This window comes from Triturus cristatus, chromosome 11, assembly GCF_964204655.1.
Source record: "Triturus cristatus chromosome 11, aTriCri1.1, whole genome shotgun sequence".
NCBI classification, from domain to species: domain Eukaryota; kingdom Metazoa; phylum Chordata; class Amphibia; order Caudata; family Salamandridae; genus Triturus; species Triturus cristatus.
The window spans coordinates 1,140,588,963-1,140,606,023 of record NC_140594.1 but is presented as its reverse complement, the minus strand read 5'-3'; the positions used below and the strand labels follow the sequence as shown (position 1 = coordinate 1,140,606,023).

Sequence of the window (17,061 nt, the reverse complement as noted above, 5' to 3'; positions counted from 1 at the left end):
ATCGCCCCATCTGCGACATTCATTGTCCTATTAGATGCTATTTTCCAAAAAGCAGAGTCACCACTCACATGTGCTGGTAATAAATATGTTGCGGGCGGTAGACAATGAAAGGGCTGAACCCCGACCAGACATTCTAACTCTAGCATCTCTATATTAAAAAGCATTTCTAGGCAATATCTAGCATGTGAATAAAAGTAGGCAAGATCCACCGATGAATCTGGCAAAAGTCCCCAACGATTTTGTGCACACTTGTTCTCTCACCTGAATGCAGCGCCACCTTGTAGCCATCGGATGTAACTGCAGCTCACAAAATGTTATATCAGAGAGCAAGTTGAGAGGACTCCAAGAGGCAGATGTCCATGGAAAGAGCCTCTCACGACAGCAGGAAGGTTGGATATTTCAAGATGGCAACATTTCCTGTCCAATGTCCTCACGTCCCGAACGCTCCCAAACGCTCAAAAGCCTCACACCGGGCAAGCCCTCACCGGGTAGATCTCTGGCTCCCAGTTAAAATCAAATCCTGAGCATGCTAGCGCTAGGATCAAAGAGAGAGGAGAGGGTTAGAGAGCTGCTATCTTGGTAAAGGCCTGAAACTGCTAGTTCCCAAGAGGGTCTGCACTTTCAGTTATGACTGACTGTGAGACGAGAAGATGAAGATTTTCTGCACCCAGCATACATTGCAGCATGCTTAGGCAAATGAGGAGCGAGACCCACCAATCCCTCGCCACTTCGCTGAAAGCTCCTCCTCTGCATAAAGAGAACACTTTTACAAGGGAGCAGAGTGGCGCAGCGGAAGCGTGCTGGGCCCATAACCCAGAGGTCGATGGATCGAAACCATCCTCTGCTATAATATTTCTTGTTTTTTCTTCTGAGGACCAATCTGTCATTTCCACGCTACCAGCAAGGAAAAGCGCAGGCTTGTGCTAGCTATGTGAGAAAAGACTTCTCAACTATCTGTCTCTGCTGAAATACAAGAGAGTGATCGCCAAAGGATCAACCCCATACTTTGAAAGTAAAGATACCCAATTATAAGCATAAATGACTGGTGGGACCGTCACACGTTTTTCTGGGCATGCTTTGAATGTCATTCTTGCCTTTTCGTTCTGCTCTTATCATTCTCCTGGGCATTTCATGGAAGGCACTCTCTTTCTCTTCGCTGCTTTGCTTCCAATGCTGCCTAAATATGTTCATTTCCACTATTTGTACTACTGCTTTCCATTTCTTCTCTTCTGCACAGATTTGGCCTTGGTTTCAATCCCCAGTTCCTTACCCTCTACAAGAAACTTTCTACTGCTTTTCATGTTGGTATCTAAACCAAATGCACCATTGAAACTGGTGCAAGATAGTCATTGAACTCGGGGTTGTAATCTTTAGAACCGAGAGCAACCACATCATAGGGCGTTGGTGGTATAGTGGTGAGCATAGCTGCTTCCCAAGCAGTTGACCCGGGTTCGATTCCCGGCCAATGCAGTGCAAATTTTTATATGTTCTCCAAGCAGGATTTGTTTCAATGCAACATGTCACAAAACGGAAATATCATGAACAGATTAATCAGACGTTAAATTAAAAAAAAAATGAAATACTTAGGCAGGCATCTCGATCGCCCCATCTGCTACATTCATTGTCCTATTAGATGCTATTTTCCAAAAAGCAGAGTCACCACTCACATGTGCTGGTAATAAATATGTTGCGGGCGGTAGACAATGAAAGGGCTGAACCCCGACTAGACATTCTAACTGTAGCATCTCTATATTAAAAAGCATTTCTAGGCAATATCTAGCATGTGAATAAAAGTAGGCAAGATCCACCGATGAATCTGGCAAAAGTCCCCAACGATTTTGTGCACACTTGTTCTCTCACCTGAATGCAGCGCCACCTTGTAGCCATCGGATGTAACTGCAGCTCACAAAATGTTATATCAGAGAGCAAGTTGAGAGGACTCCAAGAGGCAGATGTCCATGGAAAGAGCCTCTCATGACAGCAGGAAGGTTGGATATTTCAAGATGGCAACATTTCCTCTCCAACGTCCTCACGTCCCGAACGCTCCCAAACGCTCAAAAGCCTCACACCGGGCAAGCCCTCACCGGGTAGATCTCTGGCTCCCAGTTAAAATCAAATCCTGAGCATGCTAGCGCTACGATCAAAGAGAGAGGAGAGGGTTAGAGAGCTGCTATCTTGGTAAAGGCCTGAAACTGCTAGTTCCCAAGAGGGTCTGCACTTTCAGTTATGACTGACTGTGAGACGAGAAGATGAAGATTTTCTGCACCCAGCATACATTGCAGCATGCTTAGGCAAATGAGGAGCGAGACCCACCAATCCCTCGCCACTTCGCTGAAAGCTCCTCCTCTGCATAAAGAGAACACTTTTACAAGGGAGCAGAGTGGCGCAGCGGAAGCGTGCTGGGCCCATAACCCAGAGGTCAATGGATCGAAACCATCCTCTGCTATAATATTTCTTGTTTTTTCTTCTGAGGACCAATCTGTCATTTCCACGCTACCAGCAAGGAAAAGCGCAGGCTTGTGCTAGCTATGTGAGAAAAGACTTCTCAACTATCTGTCTCTGCTGAAATACAAGAGAGTGATCGCCAAAGGATCAACCCCATACTTTGAAAGTAAAGATACCCAATTATAAGCATAAATGACTGGTTGCACCGTCACACGTTTTTCTGGGCATGCTTTGAATGTCATTCTTGCCTTTTCGTTCTGCTCTTATCATTCTCCTGGGCATTTAATGGAAGGCACTCTCTTTCTCTTCGCTGCTTTGCTTCCAATGCTGCCTAAATATATTCATTTCCACTATTTGTACTACTGCTTTCCATTTCTTCTCTTCTGCACAGATTTGGCCTTGGTTTCAATCCCCAGTTCCTTACCCTCTACAAGAAACTTTCTACTGCTTTTCATGTTGGTATCTAAACCAAATGCACCATTGAAACTGGTGCAAGATAGTCATTGAACTCGGGGTTGTAATCTTTAGAACCGAGACCACCCACATCATAGGGCGTTGGTGGTATAGTGGTGAGCATAGCTGCTTCCCAAGCAGTTGACCCGGGTTCAATTCCCGGCCAATGCAGTGCAAATTTTTATATGTTCTCCAAGCAGGATTTGTTTTAATGCAACATGTCACAAAACGGAAATATCATGAACAGATTAATCAGACGTTAAATTAAAAAAAAAATGAAATACTTAGGCAGGCATCTCGATCGCCCCATCTGCGACATTCATTGTCCTATTAGATGCTATTTTCCAAAAAGCAGAGTCACCACTCACATGTGCTGGTAATAAATATGTTGCGGGCGGTAGACAATGAAAGGGCTGAACCCCGACCAGACATTCTAACTCTAGCATCTCTATATTAAAAAGCATTTCTAGGCAATATCTAGCATGTGAATAAAAGTAGGCAAGATCCACCGATGAATCTGGCAAAAGTCCCCAACGATTTTGTGCACACTTGTTCTCTCACCTGAATGCAGCGCCACCTTGTAGCCATCGGATGTAACTGCAGCTCACAAAATGTTATATCAGAGAGCAAGTTGAGAGGACTCCAAGAGGCAGATGTCCATGGAAAGAGCCTCTCACGACAGCAGGAAGGTTGGATATTTCAAGATGGCAACATTTCCTGTCCAATGTCCTCACGTCCCGAACGCTCCCAAACGCTCAAAAGCCTCACACCGGGCAAGCCCTCACCGGGTAGATCTCTGGCTCCCAGTTAAAATCAAATCCTGAGCATGCTAGCGCTAGGATCAAAGAGAGAGGAGAGGGTTAGAGAGCTGCTATCTTGGTAAAGGCCTGAAACTGCTAGTTCCCAAGAGGGTCTGCACTTTCAGTTATGACTGACTGTGAGACGAGAAGATGAAGATTTTCTGCACCCAGCATACATTGCAGCATGCTTAGGCAAATGAGGAGCGAGACCCACCAATCCCTCGCCACTTCGCTGAAAGCTCCTCCTCTGCATAAAGAGAACACTTTTACAAGGGAGCAGAGTGGCGCAGCGGAAGCGTGCTGGGCCCATAACCCAGAGGTCGATGGATCGAAACCATCCTCTGCTATAATATTTCTTGTTTTTTCTTCTGAGAACCAATCTGTCATTTCCACGCTACCAGCAAGGAAAAGCGCAGGCTTGTGCTAGCTATGTGAGAAAAGACTTCTCAACTATCTGTCTCTGCTGAAATACAAGAGAGTGATCGCCAAAGGATCAACCCCATACTTTGAAAGTAAAGATACCCAATTATAAGCATAAATGACTGGTGGGACCGTCACACGTTTTTCTGGGCATGCTTTGAATGTCATTCTTGCCTTTTCGTTCTGCTCTTATCATTCTCCTGGGCATTTCATGGAAGGCACTCTCTTTCTCTTCGCTGCTTTGCTTCCAATGCTGCCTAAATATGTTCATTTCCACTATTTGTACTACTGCTTTCCATTTCTTCTCTTCTGCACAGATTTGGCCTTGGTTTCAATCCCCAGTTCCTTACCCTCTACAAGAAACTTTCTACTGCTTTTCATGTTGGTATCTAAACCAAATGCACCATTGAAACTGGTGCAAGATAGTCATTGAACTCGGGGTTGTAATCTTTAGAACCGAGAGCAACCACATCATAGGGCGTTGGTGGTATAGTGGTGATCATAGCTGCTTCCCAAGCAGTTGACCCGGGTTCGATTCCCGGCCAATGCAGTGCAAATTTTTATATGTTCTCCAAGCAGGATTTGTTTCAATGCAACATGTCACAAAACGGAAATATCATGAACAGATTAATCAGACGTTAAATCAAAAAAAAATGAAATACTTAGGCAGGCATCTCGATCGCCCCATCTGCTACATTCATTGTCCTATTAGATGCTATTTTCCAAAAAGCAGAGTCACCACTCACATGTGCGGGTAATAAATATGTTGCGGGCGGTAGACAATGAAAGGGCTGAACCCCGACTAGACATTCTAACTGTAGCATCTCTATATTAAAAAGCATTTCTAGGCAATATCTAGCATGTGAATAAAAGTAGGCAAGATCCACCGATGAATCTGGCAAAAGTCCCCAACGATTTTGTGCACACTTGTTCTCTCACCTGAATGCAGCGCCACCTTGTAGCCATCGGATGTAACTGCAGCTCACAAAATGTTATATCAGAGAGCAAGTTGAGAGGACTCCAAGAGGCAGATGTCCATGGAAAGAGCCTCTCACGACAGCAGGAAGGTTGGATATTTCAAGATGGCAACATTTCCTGTCCAATGTCCTCACGTCCCGAACGCTCCCAAACGCTCAAAAGCCTCCCCTCACCGGGTAGATCTCTGGCTCCCAGTTAAAATCAAATCCTGAGCATGCTAGCGCTAGGATCAAAGAGAGAGGAGAGGGTTAGAGAGCTGCTATCTTGGTAAAGGCCTGAAACTGCTAGTTCCCAAGAGGGTCTGCACTTTCAGTTGTGACTGACTGTGAGACGAGAAGATGAAGATTTTCTGCACCCAGCATACATTGCAGCATGCTTAGGCAAATGAGGAGCGAGACCCACCAATCCCTCGCCACTTCGCTGAAAGCTCCTCCTCTGCATAAAGAGAACACTTTTACAAGGGAGCAGAGTGGCGCAGCGGAAGCGTGCTGGGCCCATAACCCAGAGGTCGATGGATCGAAACCATCCTCTGCTATAATATTTCTTGTTTTTTCTTCTGAGAACCAATCTGTCATTTCCACGCTACCAGCAAGGAAAAGCGCAGGCTTGTGCTAGCTATGTGAGAAAAGACTTCTCAACTATCTGTCTCTGCTGAAATACAAGAGAGTGATCGCCAAAGGATCAACCCCATACTTTGAAAGTAAAGATACCCAATTATAAGCATAAATGACTGGTGGGACCGTCACACGTTTTTCTGGGCATGCTTTGAATGTCATTCTTGCCTTTTCGTTCTGCTCTTATCATTCTCCTGGGCATTTCATGGAAGGCACTCTCTTTCTCTTCGCTGCTTTGCTTCCAATGCTGCCTAAATATGTTCATTTCCACTATTTGTACTACTGCTTTCCATTTCTTCTCTTCTGCACAGATTTGGCCTTGGTTTCAATCCCCAGTTCCTTACCCTCTACAAGAAACTTTCTACTGCTTTTCATGTTGGTATCTAAACCAAATGCACCATTGAAACTGGTGCAAGATAGTCATTGAACTCGGGGTTGTAATCTTTAGAACCGAGAGCAACCACATCATAGGGCGTTGGTGGTATAGTGGTGAGCATAGCTGCTTCCCAAGCAGTTGACCCGGGTTCGATTCCCGGCCAATGCAGTGCAAATTTTTATATGTTCTCCAAGCAGGATTTGTTTCAATGCAACATGTCACAAAACGGAAATATCATGAACAGATTAATCAGACGTTAAATTAAAAAAAAAATGAAATACTTAGGCAGGCATCTCGATCGCCCCATCTGCTACATTCATTGTCCTATTAGATGCTATTTTCCAAAAAGCAGAGTCACCACTCACATGTGCTGGTAATAAATATGTTGCGGGCGGTAGACAATGAAAGGGCTGAACCCCGACTAGACATTCTAACTGTAGCATCTCTATATTAAAAAGCATTTCTAGGCAATATCTAGCATGTGAATAAAAGTAGGCAAGATCCACCGATGAATCTGGCAAAAGTCCCCAACAATTTTGTGCACACTTGTTCTCTCACCTGAATGCAGCGCCACCTTGTAGCCATCGGATGTAACTGCAGCTCACAAAATGTTATATCAGAGAGCAAGTTGAGAGGACTCCAAGAGGCAGATGTCCATGGAAAGAGCCTCTCATGACAGCAGGAAGGTTGGATATTTCAAGATGGCAACATTTCCTCTCCAACGTCCTCACGTCCCGAACGCTCCCAAACGCTCAAAAGCCTCACACCGGGCAAGCCCTCACCGGGTAGATCTCTGGCTCCCAGTTAAAATCAAATCCTGAGCATGCTAGCGCTACGATCAAAGAGAGAGGAGAGGGTTAGAGAGCTGCTATCTTGGTAAAGGCCTGAAACTGCTAGTTCCCAAGAGGGTCTGCACTTTCAGTTATGACTGACTGTGAGACGAGAAGATGAAGATTTTCTGCACCCAGCATACATTGCAGCATGCTTAGGCAAATGAGGAGCGAGACCCACCAATCCCTCGCCACTTCGCTGAAAGCTCCTCCTCTGCATAAAGAGAACACTTTTACAAGGGAGCAGAGTGGCGCAGCGGAAGCGTGCTGGGCCCATAACCCAGAGGTCAATGGATCGAAACCATCCTCTGCTATAATATTTCTTGTTTTTTCTTCTGAGGACCAATCTGTCATTTCCACGCTACCAGCAAGGAAAAGCGCAGGCTTGTGCTAGCTATGTGAGAAAAGACTTCTCAACTATCTGTCTCTGCTGAAATACAAGAGAGTGATCGCCAAAGGATCAACCCCATACTTTGAAAGTAAAGATACCCAATTATAAGCATAAATGACTGGTTGCACCGTCACACGTTTTTCTGGGCATGCTTTGAATGTCATTCTTGCCTTTTCGTTCTGCTCTTATCATTCTCCTGGGCATTTAATGGAAGGCACTCTCTTTCTCTTCGCTGCTTTGCTTCCAATGCTGCCTAAATATGTTCATTTCCACTATTTGTACTACTGCTTTCCATTTCTTCTCTTCTGCACAGATTTGGCCTTGGTTTCAATCCCCAGTTCCTTACCCTCTACAAGAAACTTTCTACTGCTTTTCATGTTGGTATCTAAACCAAATGCACCATTGAAACTGGTGCAAGATAGTCATTGAACTCGGGGTTGTAATCTTTAGAACCGAGACCACCCACATCATAGGGCGTTGGTGGTATAGTGGTGAGCATAGCTGCTTCCCAAGCAGTTGACCCGGGTTCAATTCCCGGCCAATGCAGTGCAAATTTTTATATGTTCTCCAAGCAGGATTTGTTTTAATGCAACATGTCACAAAACGGAAATATCATGAACAGATTAATCAGACGTTAAATTAAAAAAAAAATGAAATACTTAGGCAGGCATCTCGATCGCCCCATCTGCGACATTCATTGTCCTATTAGATGCTATTTTCCAAAAAGCAGAGTCACCACTCACATGTGCTGGTAATAAATATGTTGCGGGCGGTAGACAATGAAAGGGCTGAACCCCGACCAGACATTCTAACTCTAGCATCTCTATATTAAAAAGCATTTCTAGGCAATATCTAGCATGTGAATAAAAGTAGGCAAGATCCACCGATGAATCTGGCAAAAGTCCCCAACGATTTTGTGCACACTTGTTCTCTCACCTGAATGCAGCGCCACCTTGTAGCCATCGGATGTAACTGCAGCTCACAAAATGTTATATCAGAGAGCAAGTTGAGAGGACTCCAAGAGGCAGATGTCCATGGAAAGAGCCTCTCACGACAGCAGGAAGGTTGGATATTTCAAGATGGCAACATTTCCTGTCCAATGTCCTCACGTCCCGAACGCTCCCAAACGCTCAAAAGCCTCACACCGGGCAAGCCCTCACCGGGTAGATCTCTGGCTCCCAGTTAAAATCAAATCCTGAGCATGCTAGCGCTAGGATCAAAGAGAGAGGAGAGGGTTAGAGAGCTGCTATCTTGGTAAAGGCCTGAAACTGCTAGTTCCCAAGAGGGTCTGCACTTTCAGTTATGACTGACTGTGAGACGAGAAGATGAAGATTTTCTGCACCCAGCATACATTGCAGCATGCTTAGGCAAATGAGGAGCGAGACCCACCAATCCCTCGCCACTTCGCTGAAAGCTCCTCCTCTGCATAAAGAGAACACTTTTACAAGGGAGCAGAGTGGCGCAGCGGAAGCGTGCTGGGCCCATAACCCAGAGGTCGATGGATCGAAACCATCCTCTGCTATAATATTTCTTGTTTTTTCTTCTGAGAACCAATCTGTCATTTCCACGCTACCAGCAAGGAAAAGCGCAGGCTTGTGCTAGCTATGTGAGAAAAGACTTCTCAACTATCTGTCTCTGCTGAAATACAAGAGAGTGATCGCCAAAGGATCAACCCCATACTTTGAAAGTAAAGATACCCAATTATAAGCATAAATGACTGGTGGGACCGTCACACGTTTTTCTGGGCATGCTTTGAATGTCATTCTTGCCTTTTCGTTCTGCTCTTATCATTCTCCTGGGCATTTCATGGAAGGCACTCTCTTTCTCTTCGCTGCTTTGCTTCCAATGCTGCCTAAATATGTTCATTTCCACTATTTGTACTACTGCTTTCCATTTCTTCTCTTCTGCACAGATTTGGCCTTGGTTTCAATCCCCAGTTCCTTACCCTCTACAAGAAACTTTCTACTGCTTTTCATGTTGGTATCTAAACCAAATGCACCATTGAAACTGGTGCAAGATAGTCATTGAACTCGGGGTTGTAATCTTTAGAACCGAGAGCAACCACATTATAGGGCGTTGGTGGTATAGTGGTGATCATAGCTGCTTCCCAAGCAGTTGACCCGGGTTCGATTCCCGGCCAATGCAGTGCAAATTTTTATATGTTCTCCAAGCAGGATTTGTTTCAATGCAACATGTCACAAAACGGAAATATCATGAACAGATTAATCAGACGTTAAATCAAAAAAAAATGAAATACTTAGGCAGGCATCTCGATCGCCCCATCTGCTACATTCATTGTCCTATTAGATGCTATTTTCCAAAAAGCAGAGTCACCACTCACATGTGCTGGTAATAAATATGTTGCGGGCGGTAGACAATGAAAGGGCTGAACCCCGACTAGACATTCTAACTGTAGCATCTCTATATTAAAAAGCATTTCTAGGCAATATCTAGCATGTGAATAAAAGTAGGCAAGATCCACCGATGAATCTGGCAAAAGTCCCCAACGATTTTGTGCACACTTGTTCTCTCACCTGAATGCAGCGCCACCTTGTAGCCATCGGATGTAACTGCAGCTCACAAAATGTTATATCAGAGAGCAAGTTGAGAGGACTCCAAGAGGCAGATGTCCATGGAAAGAGCCTCTCACGACAGCAGGAAGGTTGGATATTTCAAGATGGCAACATTTCCTGTCCAATGTCCTCACGTCCCGAACGCTCCCAAACGCTCAAAAGCCTCACACCGGGCAAGCCCTCACCGGGTAGATCTCTGGCTCCCAGTTAAAATCAAATCCTGAGCATGCTAGCGCTACGATCAAAGAGAGAGGAGAGGGTTAGAGAGCTGCTATCTTGGTAAAGGCCTGAAACTGCTAGTTCCCAAGAGGGTCTGCACTTTCAGTTATGACTGACTGTGAGACGAGAAGATGAAGATTTTCTGCACCCAGCATACATTGCAGCATGCTTAGGCAAATGAGGAGCGAGACCCACCAATCCCTCGCCACTTCGCTGAAAGCTCCTCCTCTGCATAAAGAGAACACTTTTACAAGGGAGCAGAGTGGCGCAGCGGAAGCGTGCTGGGCCCATAACCCAGAGGTCAATGGATCGAAACCATCCTCTGCTATAATATTTCTTGTTTTTTCTTCTGAGGACCAATCTGTCATTTCCACGCTACCAGCAAGGAAAAGCGCAGGCTTGTGCTAGCTATGTGAGAAAAGACTTCTCAACTATCTGTCTCTGCTGAAATACAAGAGAGTGATCGCCAAAGGATCAACCCCATACTTTGAAAGTAAAGATACCCAATTATAAGCATAAATGACTGGTTGCACCGTCACACGTTTTTCTGGGCATGCTTTGAATGTCATTCTTGCCTTTTCGTTCTGCTCTTATCATTCTCCTGGGCATTTCATGGAAGGCACTCTCTTTCTCTTCGCTGCTTTGCTTCCAATGCTGCCTAAATATGTTCATTTCCACTATTTGTACTACTGCTTTCCATTTCTTCTCTTCTGCACAGATTTGGCCTTGGTTTCAATCCCCAGTTCCTTACCCTCTACAAGAAACTTTCTACTGCTTTTCATGTTGGTATCTAAACCAAATGCACCATTGAAACTGGTGCAAGATAGTCATTGAACTCGGGGTTGTAATCTTTAGAACCGAGACCACCCACATCATAGGGCGTTGGTGGTATAGTGGTGAGCATAGCTGCTTCCCAAGCAGTTGACCCGGGTTCAATTCCCGGCCAATGCAGTGCAAATTCTTATATGTTCTCCAAGCAGGATTTGTTTTAATGCAACATGTCACAAAACGGAAATATCATGAACAGATTAATCAGACGTTAAATTAAAAAAAAAATGAAATACTTAGGCAGGCATCTCGATCGCCCCATCTGCGACATTCATTGTCCTATTAGATGCTATTTTCCAAAAAGCAGAGTCACCACTCACATGTGCTGGTAATAAATATGTTGCGGGCGGTAGACAATGAAAGGGCTGAACCCCGACCAGACATTCTAACTCTAGCATCTCTATATTAAAAAGCATTTCTAGGCAATATCTAGCATGTGAATAAAAGTAGGCAAGATCCACCGATGAATCTGGCAAAAGTCCCCAACGATTTTGTGCACACTTGTTCTCTCACCTGAATGCAGCGCCACCTTGTAGCCATCGGATGTAACTGCAGCTCACAAAATGTTATATCAGAGAGCAAGTTGAGAGGACTCCAAGAGGCAGATGTCCATGGAAAGAGCCTCTCACGACAGCAGGAAGGTTGGATATTTCAAGATGGCAACATTTCCTGTCCAATGTCCTCACGTCCCGAACGCTCCCAAACGCTCAAAAGCCTCACACCGGGCAAGCCCTCACCGGGTAGATCTCTGGCTCCCAGTTAAAATCAAATCCTGAGCATGCTAGCGCTAGGATCAAAGAGAGAGGAGAGGGTTAGAGAGCTGCTATCTTGGTAAAGGCCTGAAACTGCTAGTTCCCAAGAGGGTCTGCACTTTCAGTTATGACTGACTGTGAGACGAGAAGATGAAGATTTTCTGCACCCAGCATACATTGCAGCATGCTTAGGCAAATGAGGAGCGAGACCCACCAATCCCTCGCCACTTCGCTGAAAGCTCCTCCTCTGCATAAAGAGAACACTTTTACAAGGGAGCAGAGTGGCGCAGCGGAAGCGTGCTGGGCCCATAACCCAGAGGTCGATGGATCGAAACCATCCTCTGCTATAATATTTCTTGTTTTTTCTTCTGAGAACCAATCTGTCATTTCCACGCTACCAGCAAGGAAAAGCGCAGGCTTGTGCTAGCTATGTGAGAAAAGACTTCTCAACTATCTGTCTCTGCTGAAATACAAGAGAGTGATCGCCAAAGGATCAACCCCATACTTTGAAAGTAAAGATACCCAATTATAAGCATAAATGACTGGTGGGACCGTCACACGTTTTTCTGGGCATGCTTTGAATGTCATTCTTGCCTTTTCGTTCTGCTCTTATCATTCTCCTGGGCATTTCATGGAAGGCACTCTCTTTCTCTTCGCTGCTTTGCTTCCAATGCTGCCTAAATATGTTCATTTCCACTATTTGTACTACTGCTTTCCATTTCTTCTCTTCTGCACAGATTTGGCCTTGGTTTCAATCCCCAGTTCCTTACCCTCTACAAGAAACTTTCTACTGCTTTTCATGTTGGTATCTAAACCAAATGCACCATTGAAACTGGTGCAAGATAGTCATTGAACTCGGGGTTGTAATCTTTAGAACCGAGAGCAACCACATCATAGGGCGTTGGTGGTATAGTGGTGATCATAGCTGCTTCCCAAGCAGTTGACCCGGGTTCGATTCCCGGCCAATGCAGTGCAAATTTTTATATGTTCTCCAAGCAGGATTTGTTTCAATGCAACATGTCACAAAACGGAAATATCATGAACAGATTAATCAGACGTTAAATCAAAAAAAAATGAAATACTTAGGCAGGCATCTCGATCGCCCCATCTGCTACATTCATTGTCCTATTAGATGCTATTTTCCAAAAAGCAGAGTCACCACTCACATGTGCTGGTAATAAATATGTTGCGGGCGGTAGACAATGAAAGGGCTGAACCCCGACTAGACATTCTAACTGTAGCATCTCTATATTAAAAAGCATTTCTAGGCAATATCTAGCATGTGAATAAAAGTAGGCAAGATCCACCGATGAATCTGGCAAAAGTCCCCAACGATTTTGTGCACACTTGTTCTCTCACCTGAATGCAGCGCCACCTTGTAGCCATCGGATGTAACTGCAGCTCACAAAATGTTATATCAGAGAGCAAGTTGAGAGGACTCCAAGAGGCAGATGTCCATGGAAAGAGCCTCTCACGACAGCAGGAAGGTTGGATATTTCAAGATGGCAACATTTCCTGTCCAATGTCCTCACGTCCCGAACGCTCCCAAACGCTCAAAAGCCTCCCCTCACCGGGTAGATCTCTGGCTCCCAGTTAAAATCAAATCCTGAGCATGCTAGCGCTAGGATCAAAGAGAGAGGAGAGGGTTAGAGAGCTGCTATCTTGGTAAAGGCCTGAAACTGCTAGTTCCCAAGAGGGTCTGCACTTTCAGTTGTGACTGACTGTGAGACGAGAAGATGAAGATTTTCTGCACCCAGCATACATTGCAGCATGCTTAGGCAAATGAGGAGCGAGACCCACCAATCCCTCGCCACTTCGCTGAAAGCTCCTCCTCTGCATAAAGAGAACACTTTTACAAGGGAGCAGAGTGGCGCAGCGGAAGCGTGCTGGGCCCATAACCCAGAGGTCGATGGATCGAAACCATCCTCTGCTATAATATTTCTTGTTTTTTCTTCTGAGAACCAATCTGTCATTTCCACGCTACCAGCAAGGAAAAGCGCAGGCTTGTGCTAGCTATGTGAGAAAAGACTTCTCAACTATCTGTCTCTGCTGAAATACAAGAGAGTGATCGCCAAAGGATCAACCCCATACTTTGAAAGTAAAGATACCCAATTATAAGCATAAATGACTGGTGGGACCGTCACACGTTTTTCTGGGCATGCTTTGAATGTCATTCTTGCCTTTTCGTTCTGCTCTTATCATTCTCCTGGGCATTTCATGGAAGGCACTCTCTTTCTCTTCGCTGCTTTGCTTCCAATGCTGCCTAAATATGTTCATTTCCACTATTTGTACTACTGCTTTCCATTTCTTCTCTTCTGCACAGATTTGGCCTTGGTTTCAATCCCCAGTTCCTTACCCTCTACAAGAAACTTTCTACTGCTTTTCATGTTGGTATCTAAACCAAATGCACCATTGAAACTGGTGCAAGATAGTCATTGAACTCGGGGTTGTAATCTTTAGAACCGAGAGCAACCACATCATAGGGCGTTGGTGGTATAGTGGTGAGCATAGCTGCTTCCCAAGCAGTTGACCCGGGTTCGATTCCCGGCCAATGCAGTGCAAATTTTTATATGTTCTCCAAGCAGGATTTGTTTCAATGCAACATGTCACAAAACGGAAATATCATGAACAGATTAATCAGACGTTAAATTAAAAAAAAAATGAAATACTTAGGCAGGCATCTCGATCGCCCCATCTGCTACATTCATTGTCCTATTAGATGCTATTTTCCAAAAAGCAGAGTCACCACTCACATGTGCTGGTAATAAATATGTTGCGGGCGGTAGACAATGAAAGGGCTGAACCCCGACTAGACATTCTAACTGTAGCATCTCTATATTAAAAAGCATTTCTAGGCAATATCTAGCATGTGAATAAAAGTAGGCAAGATCCACCGATGAATCTGGCAAAAGTCCCCAACGATTTTGTGCACACTTGTTCTCTCACCTGAATGCAGCGCCACCTTGTAGCCATCGGATGTAACTGCAGCTCACAAAATGTTATATCAGAGAGCAAGTTGAGAGGACTCCAAGAGGCAGATGTCCATGGAAAGAGCCTCTCATGACAGCAGGAAGGTTGGATATTTCAAGATGGCAACATTTCCTCTCCAACGTCCTCACGTCCCGAACGCTCCCAAACGCTCAAAAGCCTCACACCGGGCAAGCCCTCACCGGGTAGATCTCTGGCTCCCAGTTAAAATCAAATCCTGAGCATGCTAGCGCTACGATCAAAGAGAGAGGAGAGGGTTAGAGAGCTGCTATCTTGGTAAAGGCCTGAAACTGCTAGTTCCCAAGAGGGTCTGCACTTTCAGTTATGACTGACTGTGAGACGAGAAGATGAAGATTTTCTGCACCCAGCATACATTGCAGCATGCTTAGGCAAATGAGGAGCGAGACCCACCAATCCCTCGCCACTTCGCTGAAAGCTCCTCCTCTGCATAAAGAGAACACTTTTACAAGGGAGCAGAGTGGCGCAGCGGAAGCGTGCTGGGCCCATAACCCAGAGGTCAATGGATCGAAACCATCCTCTGCTATAATATTTCTTGTTTTTTCTTCTGAGGACCAATCTGTCATTTCCACGCTACCAGCAAGGAAAAGCGCAGGCTTGTGCTAGCTATGTGAGAAAAGACTTCTCAACTATCTGTCTCTGCTGAAATACAAGAGAGTGATCGCCAAAGGATCAACCCCATACTTTGAAAGTAAAGATACCCAATTATAAGCATAAATGACTGGTTGCACCGTCACACGTTTTTCTGGGCATGCTTTGAATGTCATTCTTGCCTTTTCGTTCTGCTCTTATCATTCTCCTGGGCATTTAATGGAAGGCACTCTCTTTCTCTTCGCTGCTTTGCTTCCAATGCTGCCTAAATATGTTCATTTCCACTATTTGTACTACTGCTTTCCATTTCTTCTCTTCTGCACAGATTTGGCCTTGGTTTCAATCCCCAGTTCCTTACCCTCTACAAGAAACTTTCTACTGCTTTTCATGTTGGTATCTAAACCAAATGCACCATTGAAACTGGTGCAAGATAGTCATTGAACTCGGGGTTGTAATCTTTAGAACCGAGAGCAACCACATCATAGGGCGTTGGTGGTATAGTGGTGATCATAGCTGCTTCCCAAGCAGTTGACCCGGGTTCGATTCCCGGCCAATGCAGTGCAAATTTTTATATGTTCTCCAAGCAGGATTTGTTTCAATGCAACATGTCACAAAACGGAAATATCATGAACAGATTAATCAGACGTTAAATCAAAAAAAAATGAAATACTTAGGCAGGCATCTCGATCGCCCCATCTGCTACATTCATTGTCCTATTAGATGCTATTTTCCAAAAAGCAGAGTCACCACTCACATGTGCTGGTAATAAATATGTTGCGGGCGGTAGACAATGAAAGGGCTGAACCCCGACTAGACATTCTAACTGTAGCATCTCTATATTAAAAAGCATTTCTAGGCAATATCTAGCATGTGAATAAAAGTAGGCAAGATCCACCGATGAATCTGGCAAAAGTCCCCAACGATTTTGTGCACACTTGTTCTCTCACCTGAATGCAGCGCCACCTTGTAGCCATCGGATGTAACTGCAGCTCACAAAATGTTATATCAGAGAGCAAGTTGAGAGGACTCCAAGAGGCAGATGTCCATGGAAAGAGCCTCTCACGACAGCAGGAAGGTTGGATATTTCAAGATGGCAACATTTCCTGTCCAATGTCCTCACGTCCCGAACGCTCCCAAACGCTCAAAAGCCTCACACCGGGCAAGCCCTCACCGGGTAGATCTCTGGCTCCCAGTTAAAATCAAATCCTGAGCATGCTAGCGCTAGGATCAAAGAGAGAGGAGAGGGTTAGAGAGCTGCTATCTTGGTAAAGGCCTGAAACTGCTAGTTCCCAAGAGGGTCTGCACTTTCAGTTATGACTGACTGTGAGACGAGAAGATGAAGATTTTCTGCACCCAGCATACATTGCAGCATGCTTATGCAAATGAGGAGCGAGACCCACCAATCCCTCGCCACTTCGCTGAAAGCTCCTCCTCTGCATAAAGAGAACACTTTTACAAGGGAGCAGAGTGGCGCAGCGGAAGCGAGCTGAACCCCGACTAGACATTCTAACTGTAGCATCTCTATATTAAAAAGCATTTCTAGGCAATATCTAGCATGTGAATAAAAGTAGGCAAGATCCTCCGATGAATCTGGCAAAAGTCCCCAACGATTTTGTGCACACTTGTTCTCTCACCTGAATGCAGCGCCACCTTGTAGCCATCGGATGTAACTGCAGCTCACAAAATGTTATATCAGAGAGCAAGTTGAGAGGACTCCAAGAGGCAGATGTCCATGGAAAGAGCCTCTCATGACAGCAGGAAGGTTGGATATTTCAAGATGGCAAC

The 17,061-nt window shown here is 45.0% G+C and overlaps 10 non-coding genes across 10 annotated transcripts; all 10 read left to right on the top strand.

Annotated features, from left to right (window-relative positions):
• The first annotated feature begins 1,398 nt into the window (after positions 1-1,398).
• On the top strand, positions 1,399-1,470 carry TRNAG-CCC (transfer RNA glycine (anticodon CCC)). The gene has a single exon. It is a non-coding gene; the product is annotated as a tRNA-Gly (tRNA).
• Positions 1,471-2,997: 1,527 nt separating this feature from the next.
• Positions 2,998-3,069, top strand: TRNAG-CCC (transfer RNA glycine (anticodon CCC)). Its single transcript has one exon. It is a non-coding gene; the product is annotated as a tRNA-Gly (tRNA).
• A 1,527-nt stretch (positions 3,070-4,596) lies between these two features.
• TRNAG-CCC (transfer RNA glycine (anticodon CCC)) lies at positions 4,597-4,668 on the top strand. The gene has a single exon. It is a non-coding gene; the product is annotated as a tRNA-Gly (tRNA).
• A 1,514-nt stretch (positions 4,669-6,182) lies between these two features.
• On the top strand, positions 6,183-6,254 carry TRNAG-CCC (transfer RNA glycine (anticodon CCC)). Its single transcript has one exon. It is a non-coding gene; the product is annotated as a tRNA-Gly (tRNA).
• A 1,527-nt stretch (positions 6,255-7,781) lies between these two features.
• On the top strand, positions 7,782-7,853 carry TRNAG-CCC (transfer RNA glycine (anticodon CCC)). The gene has a single exon. It is a non-coding gene; the product is annotated as a tRNA-Gly (tRNA).
• A 1,527-nt stretch (positions 7,854-9,380) lies between these two features.
• Positions 9,381-9,452, top strand: TRNAG-CCC (transfer RNA glycine (anticodon CCC)). The gene has a single exon. It is a non-coding gene; the product is annotated as a tRNA-Gly (tRNA).
• A 1,526-nt stretch (positions 9,453-10,978) lies between these two features.
• On the top strand, positions 10,979-11,050 carry TRNAG-CCC (transfer RNA glycine (anticodon CCC)). Its single transcript has one exon. It is a non-coding gene; the product is annotated as a tRNA-Gly (tRNA).
• A 1,527-nt stretch (positions 11,051-12,577) lies between these two features.
• TRNAG-CCC (transfer RNA glycine (anticodon CCC)) lies at positions 12,578-12,649 on the top strand. The gene has a single exon. It is a non-coding gene; the product is annotated as a tRNA-Gly (tRNA).
• A 1,514-nt stretch (positions 12,650-14,163) lies between these two features.
• On the top strand, positions 14,164-14,235 carry TRNAG-CCC (transfer RNA glycine (anticodon CCC)). Its single transcript has one exon. It is a non-coding gene; the product is annotated as a tRNA-Gly (tRNA).
• Positions 14,236-15,762: 1,527 nt separating this feature from the next.
• TRNAG-CCC (transfer RNA glycine (anticodon CCC)) lies at positions 15,763-15,834 on the top strand. The gene has a single exon. It is a non-coding gene; the product is annotated as a tRNA-Gly (tRNA).
• The last annotated feature ends 1,227 nt before the right edge of the window (positions 15,835-17,061 follow it).